Source organism: Trichosurus vulpecula, chromosome 1 (genome assembly GCF_011100635.1).
Source record: "Trichosurus vulpecula isolate mTriVul1 chromosome 1, mTriVul1.pri, whole genome shotgun sequence".
Classification (NCBI taxonomy): Eukaryota; Metazoa; Chordata; class Mammalia; order Diprotodontia; family Phalangeridae; genus Trichosurus; species Trichosurus vulpecula.
In genome coordinates, this window is record NC_050573.1 from 197012132 (window position 1) to 197027876 (window position 15745).

The following is a 15745-nucleotide window of genomic DNA, read 5'->3' on the forward strand; positions in this document are numbered from 1 at the left end:
AGGTAGTAAATGCTTATTGATTGACAGAAGTTTGCCCTAACATCAAGCTTAAATTGGCTTCTGTCACTTCTTCTACCCATTGCTTCTACCTCTGCCCTCTGGGGTAAAACAGAAGTAGAATATCTCTTCCACAAGGCAGCCCATCAAAAACCTGAAGAAAGCTATCAAATCCCATCCCACACCACCCTCTGCCTGGCTCTCAGTCCTTTTTCGCTGTTTAAATAATCAATCTTCATATGACACACATTCAAAGTCTTTTACCAGACTTGTTGCCCCATGCTGGATACCCTCCAGTTTTCAATCTCCTCCTTGAATCATGATGCACAGAACTGAATACAACACTTCAAAATAAGGTGGAATAACAGCAGAGTACAGAGGTACTAGAACTTCCTTATTCTTAGAAGTTATGCCTCTTTTAATGCAGTTCACATCTGTATTATCTGTTCTGACAGCCATATCCCAATGCTGTCTGATATTGGGCTTGCAGGTCACTAAAACCCCTATACCTTTTTTTCAAACAAACTTGCCATCTAATCGTGCCTTTCCAACGTATTCCTAATCCTAAACTCTCTAATGTCACTAGGTCAATATATTTGTCATACTGACCACAACAAAAGATCATGTTATAATAAGTCACAGAGGTAGGTTTCTCTAGCCCATATCACTTGAACCTAATACCATCTCTCAAAGTACCTTCATTTCTGAATTTTGAAAAAGGGAGATAAAGACTTTCCATTTTCATCATTAAGTCCAAAGGTGTGTTAAGATGGCACTGCCAAGGCAGAGAGCCAATGAATATAGATTTCATTAGCATCCTATGCCTATACCAGACAAAAATTCATGCTGTCAGTACCTTCTCAGAAAAAAGATGTATGTGGTTATAGAACAGGAAACAAAGAAGGGCAAAACAAGGTATCACTGATTTCCATGAAAGCAATTACTATGTTTGATACTATTATTGTATCTCAACAACAACAAAAAAACAGCAATGTTATAGAGAATAGAAGCTATGACTAAGAACGTTATTAAATACCAGAAAGATTTTATTCCTCCTAGTTTGGCCCTCAAAAAGAAAAATAGAAAAATCATGAAATAACTCCTAAAATAATCATTCTTTGTGTTAAAGCAAAGAAGCCCAAAGCTATCCTTAATATTTTTATACTCAGTGCCCATCTCCAATGAGCAAATTAGGTAAATTAAGTCAATTTTTTTTTCTGCTTAAGCACAATGTAAAAGAAAGATAGTACGTAAAAAGAACCCTGGACTAAGAGTGAAGTTACTTGGTTGAGTCCTACCACTAGTCAGCTATGTAACCAAGGACAAAAGTTTTAGCTCTCAAAAGGGCCCATTTTCCTACTCTATTTAAACACCTGTTGGACCAAAGCAAAGGTTAGCCTTTGTGTCACATCAAATGACATAAACAGTGCCTGGCACATAGTAGGTGCTATAAAAATGCTTATTCTTTTCCTTCCCTCATAGACCATTTTTAATGGGCTGGTGAAACTTATTGGACCTTCACAAGAATGTTTTTTAACAAAATAAAATATATACAGTTACAAAGGAAACATTATATTGAAACAAAGATGTAATTTTTCTCCCCATCCAAGTTCACAGACTCCCAAATCTATCCACAGACCCTAGGGTAAGAACTCTTAGACCAAACAATGTCCTAAGTCCCTTCCTATTCTAGAATTCTTAATTCCCTTACTTAAATGTAAATTTTGCTATTTATTATGAAAATTGCATGAGTTGTTTAAAAAAGCTTTATTACTAAGATTCTTTAGTATGATCATTATGAATTATCTACTCTTTTACTCTTCTATTGCCCGACAAAAGAAAAATTATGTTCAGTCTGAAAGTAAATGACACAAATTTGCCACTAAAAGTCTAGCTATCAAAGGCAGACCTGGTCTAAACAAAAACAGAGATAACCAGGTAAGTCAAGTGTTCAACAATTTGGTCACTAGCCATCTAACAACAATTTCTGAGAGTTGTCATTGAAGCAGAAACACAATACAACTGAAGCTAAGCTACACTGCAGAATCTGAAAGGGGTCAACTGAAGCTAAGCTACACTGCAGAATCTGAAAGGGGTCAGCTTAAAGATAAAACAAGGTGGAAGATAAAATAAATATGCTTAGCCTCCCTCAAGAAAATCCTAATACAAAAATATAAAATTATGAAAATCTATTTTTAATGCTTCTTTACAGCATTCCTTTAAAAACACTCTCCTAAGTCAATTTATGAAAAATATACAATATACACTTTGCTGATCTTTATTTTTTTAAATAAGTTTTTATTGATGTCTTTTGTTTCTTACATCACCATAGTTATCAAGTATCACCCCTCTCCCCAGTCATCCTCTATGGCAAACAGTATTTTTATAGAGGCAAAAAAAATCAGCACAACTGATATTCATTGAAAAAAATCTGAAAAGATGTGCAATGTATGATGCCTCTCACCTTTCTGAAGGGGTGGGTTGGGCATGTCTTATCATATCTCTTCACTTGGGTCCTGCTTGATCTTTATAATTTTGTTATGTTTTCTTCTAATTTTTTTTTTGCTGTGTAGTTGTTCTTTCCATTTACACTTTTTTAGTTACTGTGTATATATTTTTCTTGCCTCTACTTTCTTCATTCTGCATTAGTTCATATATATCTTTCCATATTTCTCTGTGTTCATCACATATATCAGTTCTTACAGCACAGTAATATTTCATTACATTCCGTACCACAATTTGTTTAGCCATTGCCCAATCAATGGGCATCTGCTTTATTTCCAATTCTTTGCTATCACAAAAAGTGCTGCTATAAATATTTCAGTGTACATGGGACCACACAAGTTTTCAAAGTAAGATACCTATACTCTTGTCCTCTCTGCCTTTTAATTTTTTCACATATACTACCAGCACAGTAAACAGATAGGGTAAACAAAAATACATGTTGGCTGGACAGTGGCAAGCAGCCCAACTACTTTTAAGTTCATCAATATGTATATCATGAATGAGTGTAGCAGATGGACGACGAGATGGGAAAAGGCTTACAGGGAAAGATCAGGCTGGACTTCATTTCAGCAATTACATAGTTCTTTCTATTGTCCCAAACAGTTCACTGTCACAAACGCCCAATCAATACATCTCTCCCAAGTGATTCCATGCAAATCATGAAACAACTTAGATGAATAAAAATTACAAATAACTAAAAAGGTAATATTGAAAAATACGATACGCACAAGTAGACAGCAGGCTGTTAATAATGGTAAATACACAAAAAAAATGATATAAAAGATATATATCACTTAAAAAGGAACTCCATATACAGTCTGAAGATCTGTTTGAATCCTGATTTTGCTACAGCTTTGGTCTTAGGCAAGTCACTTATTGGAGTCTCAGTTTCCTCAACTCTAAAGTGAGGCCAAAGTCTTTTTCATCTCTGCATCATAAAATGTGCTATTGTCTTTTGGCAAGACAGAGAGACCAGAGAAAGTCTCTACTATATAGAACTATTCTTTTATACAGCACAAAATAGGAAGGCATGGAGAGGATTTCAATCTGAATTGAGTCAGCCCCAAAAGCCTGAAAGCCCCAAAAGCCTCACAGTTCAAATACCACATATCAGAGGTTGTAAAAAGAACAAAGACAATCAATAGGTGAAGCTCAGCAGTTTCTCATCCTAACAATTATTTTTGACTTGAGTTCTTCACCTTTTTTTATCCCAGCCCAAGGGTGGCTGGTGAAGGCTATGGACCCCTTCTCTTGAGATAATGTTTTTAAATGTATCAAATAAAATGTTACAGGATTATGAAGGAAATAATTATACTGAAATCCACTAATCAAAACATTAAAAGAACAAATTCAACGACCCCAGCTTAAGAATCAGTTTTAATTGGAAACCATATATTCAGAAATCCTTCAGGTACCATTTGTTGACTCAAAAAAAACAAAAGGGTTTTCTAAACAGTAGCCAAACTACATGCTTATGCTAAGAAGCCAACAATACCTATTATATTTAATTGGATCCTATAGAGCAGTGTGGTCAAACTCAAATAGAAAAGATATTGACTTAGAAAACAAAAAAGTAACATTATTTATTTTTTTAAACATATTCCAATTACATTTCAATCTGATTTAGGCCTCACTGAGAAGTTTTGCAGGCTGCTTGAGGCCCAGGGGTAGTGACTATAACACCTCAGCACAGAGCATCTTTAAATACCAAACATTTTATAAGACTCACAGTCTTTAAATAAGTTTAATTCTAAAACACTCAAATAAAGAAATTAACACCACCACCACCATCACCATCACTATCACCACCGCCCCCATATACAATTTGCCACCAAAGACAAAGGAAGTAAAAAGTTTTAACTGTTTCCTGTTAAACTATAACTACACTTGAAATACAAGCAATTGCTAGTTTAAGAGAACCGAATGGGTTATGTGATACTTTCACACCCTGTAGACTTAAAGGTGACCTTTCGAGCAACAGTCAACAGGGAAAGAAAAAATAACTTAACTGAAATTAATTTCTAACTCAAGCAAGATTACTGATGGTAGTTTGAAAGGGAAAAAAAGGAAATGAAGATTTTAGAAAACATCCAAAAAGCCTAGACTATTATAAATAAGGTTAAAGTATTAGATAGGAGGGGTACAGAGCCAAGATAGTAGAGTAAAAACAGAGACCTGCTAGAGCTCTATCACAAACCCCTCCAAATACCTGTAAAAAATGACTCTAAACAAATTCTAAAGCTACAGAATCCACAAAATGACAGTGAAACAAATCTCCAGCCCAAGACAACCTGAAAGATTGATAGGATGCAACTTATGCACCAGGCTGGGAGCAGAGCACAGTCCAGTGCAGGATGCACTGCTGCAGACCAGCCAGAGCAGGCCTGAGGACTGAACCACTGGCAGCTCTGGCGGTTTCCAGAATTCTCAACCCATAAATGCTCAAGACAAAGTAGTAGGTCAGTGGGAAAAATGTGTCAGACCTAGGTGAGAAAAGAGCATAGTCTGGCCCCAGTCCCAGGAGCAGTGGCAGCTACAGTGGCTGCTTCCAGAGTTCCAGGCCCAGGTGCGGTAGAGGGGATCAAGCAGCTGATCAGAGGGGATTTGCAGGGACCTCTCTGCTGGTGCTGACACAGGATTCTCTTGCTTTACCCTGCTTGGATCTGGGTCACAGTCCCAAGGTGAGGAGGAGTGCTGGTATGGCAGAGCTTGTGGCAGCTATGGAGAGAGGATCCTCCTCACAGTTCCAAGGCAGAAAAGAGTGCTTGTGGTCACTCACAGACCAGAGCACAGGCCAGAAGAGGAGTAAACACCTCTCCTTTGATCATACCACCTTAGAACTGAAAATTCACATGTGCCTAGAAGTATCTCTGACAACAGCTGCACAAAACCCCTGAAACTTGGGATAGAGCACTTTCCATTCTGGAAGCAGAGTCCTACATTGACAAAGAGCTCAAAAGTCAAGTAACTGGCTGAGGAAATGAGCAAACAGTATAAAAAAATCGAACTACAAAATCTTACTTTGAGGACAAAGAATATCAAAACATATAACCAGAAGAAGACAACAAAATCCAAGCTCCTACATCCAAAGCCTCCAAGAAAAATATGAATTGGTCTCAGGCCATGGAAGAACTCAAAAAGGAGTTTGAAAATCAAGTAAGAGAAGTAGAGGAAACACTGGGAAGAAAAATGGGTCAACAACCTGCTAAAGGAGCCCCCAAAAATTACTGAAGAAAATAACACTTTAAAAAATAGACTAACCCAAATGGCAAAAGAAGTCCAAAAAGCCAATGAGGAGAAGAATGCCTTAAAAAGCAGAATTATCCAAAAGGAAAAGGAGGTCCAAAAACTCACTGAAAAAAATAATTCCTTAAAAATTAGAATAGAGCAAATGGAAGCTAATGACTTTATAAGAAATCAAGAAATTATAAAACAGAACCAAAAGAATGAAAAAAACAGAAGACAATGTAAAATATCTCATTGGAAAAACCACTAACCTGGAGAATAGATGCAGGACAGATAATTTTAAAATTACTGGACTACCTGAAAGCCATGATCAAAAAAAGATCCTAGACATCATCTTTCAAGAAATCAAAGAAAACTGCCCTGATAGTCTAGAATCAGAGGCTAAAACAGAAATTGAAAGAATCCATTGATCACCTCCTGAACAAGATCCCAAAAAGAAAACTCCTAGGAATATTGTAACCAAATTCCAGAGTTCCCATGTCCAGGGGAAAAATATTGCAAGCAGCCAGAAAGAAACAATTTGAGTATTGTGGAAACACAAGATCTTGCAGCTTCTATATTAAGGGATCAACGGGCTTGGAATATGATATTCTGGAGGTCAAAGGAGCTAGGATTAAAACCAAGACTCACCTACCCAGCAAAACAGAGTGTAATACTTCAGGAGGAAAAATGGATAGTCAATGAAATAAAGGACTTTCAAGCATTCTTGATGAAAAGACCAGAGCTGAACAGAAAATCTGACTTTCAAATACAAGAATCAAGAGAAGTATGAAAAGGTAAACAGGAAAGAGAAATCATAAGGGGCTTACTAAAGCTGAACTGTTTACATTCCTACATGGAAAGATATTTCTAACTTATGAGACCTTTCTCAGTATTAGGGTAGTTGAAGGGAACGAACACACACACATACACACACACACACACATATATACAGAGAGAGAGAGAGAGAGAGAGAGAGAGCGAGCGAGAGTGCACAGGGTGAGTTGGATATGAAGGGATGAAATCTAAAAAATAAAATTAAGGGGTGAGAGAGGAATATATTGGGAGAAGGAGAAAGGGCGAGATAGAATGGGGTAAATTATTCCACATAAAAGAGGCAAGAAAAAGCTGTTACAATGGAGGGGAAGGGGAGGGAGATGAAAGGGAATGAGTCAACCTTACTCTCATTGCATGTGGATTCAGGAGGGAATAACATAAACACTCAACTGGGTATCTTACCCTACAGGAAAGCAGGGCAGAAGGGGATAAAAGGGATGGATAACAGAAGGTAGGGCAGATTGGGGGAGGGGGTGGTTGGAAGCAAACACTTTTGAAAAGGGACAGGGTCAAAGGAGAAAATAGAATAAATGGGGGGCGGGATAGGATAGAGGGAAATATAGTCTTTCACAAGATGACTATTATGGAAATGTTTTGCATAACTAGACATGTATGACCTATATGGAACTGCTTGCCTTCTCAATGAGGGTGGGTGGAAAGGGAAGAAGGGAGAGAATCTGGAACTCAAAATTTTAAAAACAATTGTTAAAAATTGTTTTTACATGCAAATGGGAAATAAGATAGGCATAGAAATCTATCTTTCCCTACAAGACAGTAAGGGGGAAGGGGGGGGGATAGAAGGGAGGGCAGACTGGGGGAAGGGTTAATCAGCATGCATGTCATCTTGGGGTGGGAGGGTAGGAGAGAGGTGGGAAGAAAATTTGTAACTCAAAATCTTGTGGAAATGAATGCTGAAAACTAAAAATAAATAAATTAAATTTTAAAAAATCAAGTATTAGGTAAATTGAGCTTGCAAAAACATCCTTTCCTTACAGACTTTTAGAATGTTTCCACAGTGTTCTTCTAGGTGAATGTTTGCACAAATTTCCTTACTCCTAGTCATCTGATTCTAGAAAATGAAAAACACAAAACCAATGTAATGATTAAACTACTACTACTACAATAAGGTTTGGTCTTAAAGATAAATTTATCTTCTTTTAACTGGAGAGGTCTTTCCCCCCTCCCCACTAAAATCCTGTGATGCCTTATGGAAATTATCCTGGGTTCTTGAAGTTTATGGTATGCCAGCAGAGAACAAATTATGGCAGATCCAAGTTAGAAAAACTCCAGGTATCCAGTTCACAACAGATCAGGGTAGTTGAGGACTAGTGTAGTTAAGCACTAGTAACCCAAAGTGGATCACCAAGTGATAGGTTTTTGGTGACAGTCACAGAAACTAATGAAAACTAAGATACAAAGGGACTTGCAATGCTTCATCAAAAGGTATGTCAGAAAATCACAGATTTCAAACTAGAAAAGACCTCAAATGTCAAATAATCAAATAATCCCAACTCCATTTTAAAGACAGGTTATGAACTGAAGCAATGTGACTAATAAAGTAAAGTAACGTGTTCAAGTTCATATAGATAAATCAGTGATGGAAGTATGATTTGGACCAAAATTCTTTAAGTCAAAATACAGAATTCTTTACTACACCACAATGTTGCTATGCCAAAGGAATCATGGCTTCTTGAAATACTGAAGAGTATTGTCATACCATCATAAAAATTCTTCCTTTGGAGTGTAAATACAATCTTCATGCTTCAGTGGTAACAGTCTCCAAACTCACTATTACAGACACTTGGAGATGACTTCTAATGATCTATTCTCACACTTGCCTTACCCTGTTGGTTTTCTGTTTGTGGTCATACCTTGCAATATACAACACAAATAAGGTATTCCATGCCAATGATAGCAATGTCATAAGAAAAAAAAGACAAAAATAACAATGATTTCCAGTTCTAGAAATGAACAGATTCAAGAGGTATCAAAAATTCTCAAATCAAAATTAGTTTAAATTTTACTTCAGTACTTAAAACATATTCATAGCATTTCTGAACGTGGGCTACAGGGCAATTTCACAAATCCTAAAACACTGGAAGTTTCTGTAATATGCACAGCCTCAAAGCTACACAAATACCAGACTTATGACCAGCCTTGGAACCAAAAGACTTGGGTTCAAATTCAAGCCAACTCTACTACTTACTAGGTGTACTTCCACATCAATAAAATGGAGTCAGTAATATTTGCAAAGATAACTTAATTCAATTGTTATGAGAGTAAAAATTTTTAAATGTAACTTGCCTTAAAAATCTTAAGTCATTATGTAAACTATCATTAGGGGTGGGATTATGCTGATATTTTACTGGTGCAGACTAATCTCTAAAATATTCAAAAAGCACATCACTGATAAGAAGAATAGAATGAAAGTTCTTTGGGAAAAGGTACCAAAAGGATGCTGATCAAATAATCCAAGTCAGGAATTAAAAAAAAAATATTACATCACAGGCTTATTATTTTTAAGCTAACAATCTGTTTCGTTTCTCTTTAACATCATGCTTTATTTAGTAAGCAATACTGAAACAATACAATGTCAGATTACAGGTGCTTAAATGAGATCTTCCTTTCCCTTAACATTATTTTAAACAATTTTAAACTTAATATTATTTTAAACAACTTTTTAGTTTTAATGTTGGCCACAATTATAATTTGTTGTGTCACCTTGCATAAATCATTCAATGTTTCTAAGTCTCAGTTTCCTCATCTATAAGATGTGGAAGTTGAACAAGATGATTTGTAAAGCTCTTTTTCCAAGTCTCAAGTTTCGGTTTAATAATTCAGGTACATACCACTAATATAATTTAACCTTCAAGGTTAATATTCTCGCAAATTACCTAGTACAGGGTTTTGAATTAAAAATAATAATAATAATAATAATAACGATAAGTGAAAATCGTATCTCAGTGGTCAAAATGTGAAGATGTGCCTCAGAGTCTGGTATTTACTTTTATTTTAATAGTTTTAAAAATTTGTTTAATTTTATTGTTTAATACCTTCTAGAAGTGAATGGAAAAGCAAATTAGAATGGGGAGGATTAGGAGCAGAAGCATCAGATCTGTTATAGGAAAGCACAGAGCTGAAAGTGATAGATGGCAGCAAGGTAAGCAATAGAAAGTTAAAATTAAAAAAAAAAAAGAAATAAAGAAACTCAAGGCATGGAGAGTCATTTAGTGATTTAGTGTAGGAGAAAAAAAACTTGAATAGCTCACAAACTCAAGAGCCCTGCTGGATGAGATAGGACGCCCAAAGGCTACTCTGAACTTTGAAGACCTAGTTCAACCTCCTCGCTTAAAAAAATAAAATTTAATTTTTTTTTAAAAGAAACTAAGACCACATTCAAAAACTGAGGTTCATAATGAACTCAGGTTATCATGAAAAGGTTATGTCATGTTTAGCATAATATGTAAGACCTCACAGAAGCATAAGTGACCTGCCCAAGGTCACACAGTGAACATGTATTAGAAAAGTAATTAATACCCAGGTCTCCTCTGATTCAGATTTGAGTGAAGCACTCTAAACGCTATACCACAATGCCTCAAAAATGCATATATTCAAAACAGAAATATCACGCAAAGACAACTGTGAAGGGAAAAAACCCCTAGTTTTAAGGCCTATTTCTTAATCACAAGTGTCCATGTACGTGAAAATAAACATCCTTTGCTCCTACTGAAAAAGTCAGGCATGGTCGTAGAAATTAAAATACATCATTCCTTGGCACACACTAATGACTATAATGAAGCATTAAACCTTAGTTCAAACAAATATAATTAGAGTTGCCAGAAGAAATACAAACAGGGCCCTAACTAATGACTTTGCTAAATGGTCTTTCCCTAGTTAAGCCTCACCAAAGATGAGTTCTCACAAACACTATGGAGCCTAATGAACAAGGCAGGAAAGCCCATGCCTGGAATGCACTCTGTCCTCACAATCTCTTATAATCCATTGTTTCCTTCAAAACTATGATTAAGTGCCACCTTTTCCATGAAGCCTTTTCTGATCCCCCAGTGACTAGTACCTCCTTTTCCTCCTACCCCCAAATTACCTTCAATATATTCTGTATATACTTATATATTTATATTATCTTCCCCCAGAAAATATAAACTTCCTTAAGTATTGTCATTTTGTCTTTGCCCCCTTAAGTACTGTCATTTAGTCCTTATTCCCCTAGGCCAAGCATAATGTAAATACTTAATAATGCTTGTTGATTGATATTTCTTGGGAGAACTGTGTATATAATGATATACACATATGCACATTTTATAGACAATGGAATTTTAAAGCTAATAGAGGCATACTTGGAGATCAACCTCCTTCATATTATAGGTAAAGATAAGACCCACCCAAAGATATCTCCCAAAGTCATGACACATGGAGAGTTAGTGGAAGAAAGGGGACTTAAAACATGGCATGTAATAAAGATCAGGAGAAAGAAAAGTTGCCCAAAGAAGACATTATCATTAGCTTATATCAAATTAGTGTGTCAAATACTAAAAACCAATTCTTCCTTTGACCATTCCAGATACCATTCCATCTCTCTCCTCGCCACACAACTTCTTGAAAAAGTCATCCATAACCAATACCTCCATTTCCTTATAACCTATTCCACCTTTAACTCCTACCACTACATTGAAACTGCTCTCAAAAATGCCAAAAGACCATCTAACTGCCAATTCAACAACCTTTCTTATGGTTCTTTTTTATTTTCCATAAGGATTTGACATTGTTCTGCCATATCCCAGTGCTGGACTTTCTTGGCTTTGGAGAATATATACTCTCCTAGTTTTCCTCCCTACTCAATAACTACAGTTTCCTTCACTGGCTCCTCATCCAGTCTTATCCACCATGTATCTATGTGCAAAGCACTGCACTAGTAGAGAGGCTGAGGAATTGTGTTGCTTACCAGCACTGTCCATAATAATCTTCTCTTTCTTCTGCACTCTTTCTCCCCAGACAATCCCATTCACTCACTAAAGGGTTTAAGGGATTCCTCCAATGTAGAAGATTGCCACATCTATTATCTCCTATCTTGCCCTCGCTTCTCAGCTCTGGACCTGAATATTCAGCCTATGGTATATCTCCACCAGGAGAGCCACCTCCAACTCAAAAAGACCAAAACTATTCTTATTTTTTCTCCTAAACTTGCTTTTCCTTCTGACTTCCCTACTCTATTAATACTACTACTAGTCATAGGTCACCAATGTTCTAACAATCAGCTTTTCAAAACTCTGATTCTTTCCTCTCTACCTCATATATCCAAACTTGCTGTGAAGTCTGGTTAATTATACCTCTACAAGCTCTCTCATACCCATCTTCCTCCTACTAATCCCATATCCACCACCCTAATAACACTTGCCAGGACTATTGCAACAGCCTCTAAATAGATCTTACCACTCTCTCTCTTTTCCAAAATATCATTCAAACAGCTGACAGACTAATCTTCCTTATGTGGCTACCTGGCCATGTCAGTATTTTGTGCTAATTTCTTCAGGAGATCCTTCTCCCTATTAGATACTAAGCAAATTTCCAACTCCTGTGGCATCCAAAGACCATCCTCCACTGAACTGCCAAAATGATCTTCATAAAGCGTAAGTCTGACCACATCACTCCCCTATTCAATAAACTCCACTGGTTCCCTGTTGCTTTTAGAGTCATAAACAGAAAATACTCTGACCTTCATAAACCTTTCTAGTTTTCTTACACCTTTCTCTCCCAGTTTGCTCTTCCATCTAGTTTCTCTGGCTCTAGTCTCCTTGCTATGGATTACATATAACCTTCCATTTCCATACCTCAAGTATTTCTCACACATTCCTGGGCATCCCGTGCCTGGAATTCTTTCTCTCTTCTCCAGGATTCCCTGGCCTTCTTCAAGTCTCACCTATGCAAGAAGCCTTTCCCTGTTCTCCTTAATGTTAGTGACTTCCCTCTGGGATTATCACCAAGTAATTCTGTTTATATATTGTTTGTAAACAGCTGTTGTCTCCTCCATTAGACTGTTAGCTCAACTCCTGGCACACAGTAGGAGTTTAATAAGTATCTGTTGACTTATCTTGACTCCACAAGTGGAACCAATTTGCCCAGTCTTATTTTATAGTACTTCCTTCCAAATACTCTACGATTAAATCAAACCAGACTATTCTCTGTCCTCCATACGTATCCTGTACCTTTGCTTTTAGTGTTCCCTATGCCTGAAAAGACCTCCCTTTCACCTCTTTACCTATTTAGCCCAACTAAAATGTAAAAAAACTTTGGACCGCCACATTGCTTTGCAATTCTTGGAATGGCAAATGCTCACTACATATTGTATTTACTTGTGCATGTTCCATTATCTGTTAGTCTGAACTCCACAAAGGTTGGAAATGCCTTATCTAACATTCACATCTTGAATTGAAAGAACAAAGATATACCAAAAGATTTAATTTAATTCCAATGGCAGGAAAAAAAAAGTAGTGTCAACACAGACAGCCTGGTTGGTACAATGCAAAAAGCACTGAATCTGATGTTCAAATCTCTTCTCTTATATGTCCCTTAGCTATATGCATGATCTTGGGCAAATTACTTAACTTCCTTGGGTCAAAAGTTTCCTCATCCGTAAAAAGAAGGGGCTAGACTTTGGGCTCCCTTAAAGCTCTAGATCTATGATGCCATATTATTACACATATATAAGGAACAGTAACAACAAATGCTATGTAAGCAGTAAGATTAATTTGTTTTTACCTTTAGGCTAAGCCTGTTATCTTTGTGGGTTGTAATTTCATTGGTGTAGGGAACTGAAAGTGAAGGAAATCTCTCTACCAAAACAAGTCAGCTGCTGTTCGGTAACTTGTAGATTGAGGTTAATTGGCTTGCCCTGGGGGGACACAGCAAGCATCAGAGGTAGAATTTGAACACAGTTCTGAATGACACTCAATGACACGCTTTCTACCCACCACACCATGCTTCCTCTAAGGTCTTATAAAAAGGTTAATTTATGATATTTTTACCAATTGCAAATAAGTATACTATACAAAAAACTGACCACTCTCCCCACCACCACAAAATAAACAGCATTACTTTAAACCCATGAGGAAAGAAATTAATTACAAGCCAATTTTCCTTAGAGCCACTGTACAGTAAAGAATACAAGTTCAAGCACTTGATGAAAGTAAACTACAATATGTTAAACATAAAAAAGTAGACATTTCAGCAGTGTATTCCACCACGCAAATGAAATAATTTTTTTTTTCCGCCTTTAATTACGATGACCAATGACTCAATTTAGTCAAGTATACTGTCATAGAGTTAGAAACAAACAAGTACTGGGACAGGATAGAAGTCGGGCTAGACTCAAAAGCTTGATATAATTTTATACTCTATAAAGCTCAGTCTCATACATTCTTCTTAGTTATGATGCACAATTGTTTCACATTTTTATAACTTAATTTCACAAGATTAGAGCTCAGAAAAAAAGAGAAACAGACAACACTAAATACCAGCTCAATTTGAACAAGTTAGTCTATCAGAACAATACGCAGTTACGGTTCAGATGTATGAATGTATAGGTATATGTGTGTATATATGTATGCATGTGTATATACACACACACATATATAGATGTCCATATATGTAAACATAGATCTATACACGTACGTATGTATATATTTCGGTATCATCATTTTCTGTTTTAATCTTAAAGTCAAATACAATTAAAAAAAAGAATTGAAATAAATATACTTGGTTTTCTTAGAGACTGACTCCAATCCCCCCAAATTTTTTGTAGCACGAAAATAACAACCACCACAGCTTTCTGGCTACAGAAGAAAAAAGATTTGTTAAAAGAAAATCACATTTAAAAAACTTTTGTTTGTACAGCTAGTAAGCAACAATTTAAAGGCGAGGAGTCCAAAGTTACAGAAAATAGGGTGGGAACGGCCCCCCCAAAAAGCCATGTTTCAAGCTTAATCTGTTTTTAATTCTCTAGAAACGCCATCATTTGATAGATTAAGGCATTTCTGTCAGAGGCGTGCCTAAGAGACCCGGCAACAAAAAAATTAATCCTCTAACTATTCCTGAGAGAAGGGCCTTATTTTCATCATGCTATTTTCCCCTTTAAGCCCACCTGCAGAGCAGCGGGTGGGGCGAGGAAAGGGGGAGGAATAGAAAAGCTAGGATGCGCGAGAGCTCTCAGAACTGGCACCTGCCTCCTCCTCGCCCACGTTCTCGGGTCCGTAAGAGAATTTACTACAATGCACCAGGCGCCAAACCCACCCAGCTCGGAGACCCTCCCTGACGCCTGGTGGTGGGCTTGGGGGGAGGGAAGGAAGAGGAGCAGCCAGACTGGGGGCGTGCAGAAGGGTCCCGGGACCGTAAAGTTAGAGACGGCGGAAGTTCTCGGTTTTGAATAGTGTCTCCGCCTCCGCCCTCCAGGAAAAAGACAGAACACTTGGGCTTGGGCACCGTCGCTAGCTCCCTCACTCTCCCTCTTCCACCGCCTGTCCAGATCGGCCCAGGCCAGTCTCACTGGGTCGAGAAACTGAAGCAAGTCGATGCCCAAAGATGCCTGCGGCATTCGGGTGGGGAGGGGAGCGTCCCTGGGCTGGCATCTATCAGGGGGTGGTGGAAAGGACGGGGAGCGCGAGTATCCCCTAGGCGCCCCGGGCAAGCACCAGAGGCCCCCGTAGCCGCTTACCCTGGGGGGACCACCTGTCCCCGCTGCGCACACAGCTCCAGCACCACTCCGGCCCGCTCCGACTTCACCCTGCGCTCCGCCAACCGCTGGGTCCGGCCGCAGCCGCCGGCCTCCGGGCAGGGCGAAGGCTCCCCGCGCTGGTTCCCGCACAGGTCGGGGCTCCCCTGGCCTCCCCCTTTCCCCTCTCCTTCCCCGGCTCTACGGCGCGCACTGCAAGCCGGCAGCGCGCCCGCCTCCCCGCCGGCGGGAGGCACGATGGGGAGACACACAGCCAGCACCGTGCCGATCTGCACCGCCGTGCCGGCCGCCACCTTCCACTCCAGCAACCTCAGCGGCCTGGGGCCCGGGCAGCGGATCTCGGTCACGGCCGCCGCCAGCGCCGCGGGGCCCTCAGCAGAGCGGGCCGGGGCTGGCCCCTTGGCGGTGGTGGCAGCTGCAGAGTCCCCGATGCCGCCG

At 38.5% G+C, this 15745-nt stretch overlaps 1 protein-coding gene across 1 annotated transcript in view; it reads right to left on the minus strand.

Moving 5' to 3' along the window:
• Positions 1 to 15520, minus strand: part of CTDP1 (CTD phosphatase subunit 1) — a 189418-nt gene extending 173898 nt beyond the window's left edge. Inside the window, exon 1 of the mRNA XM_036734913.1 lies at positions 15290 to 15520. The gene's annotated coding sequence lies outside the window, so the exon portion shown is untranslated. The remainder of the gene's footprint in view (positions 1 to 15289) is intronic.
• Positions 15521 to 15745: the final 225 nt, after the last annotated feature.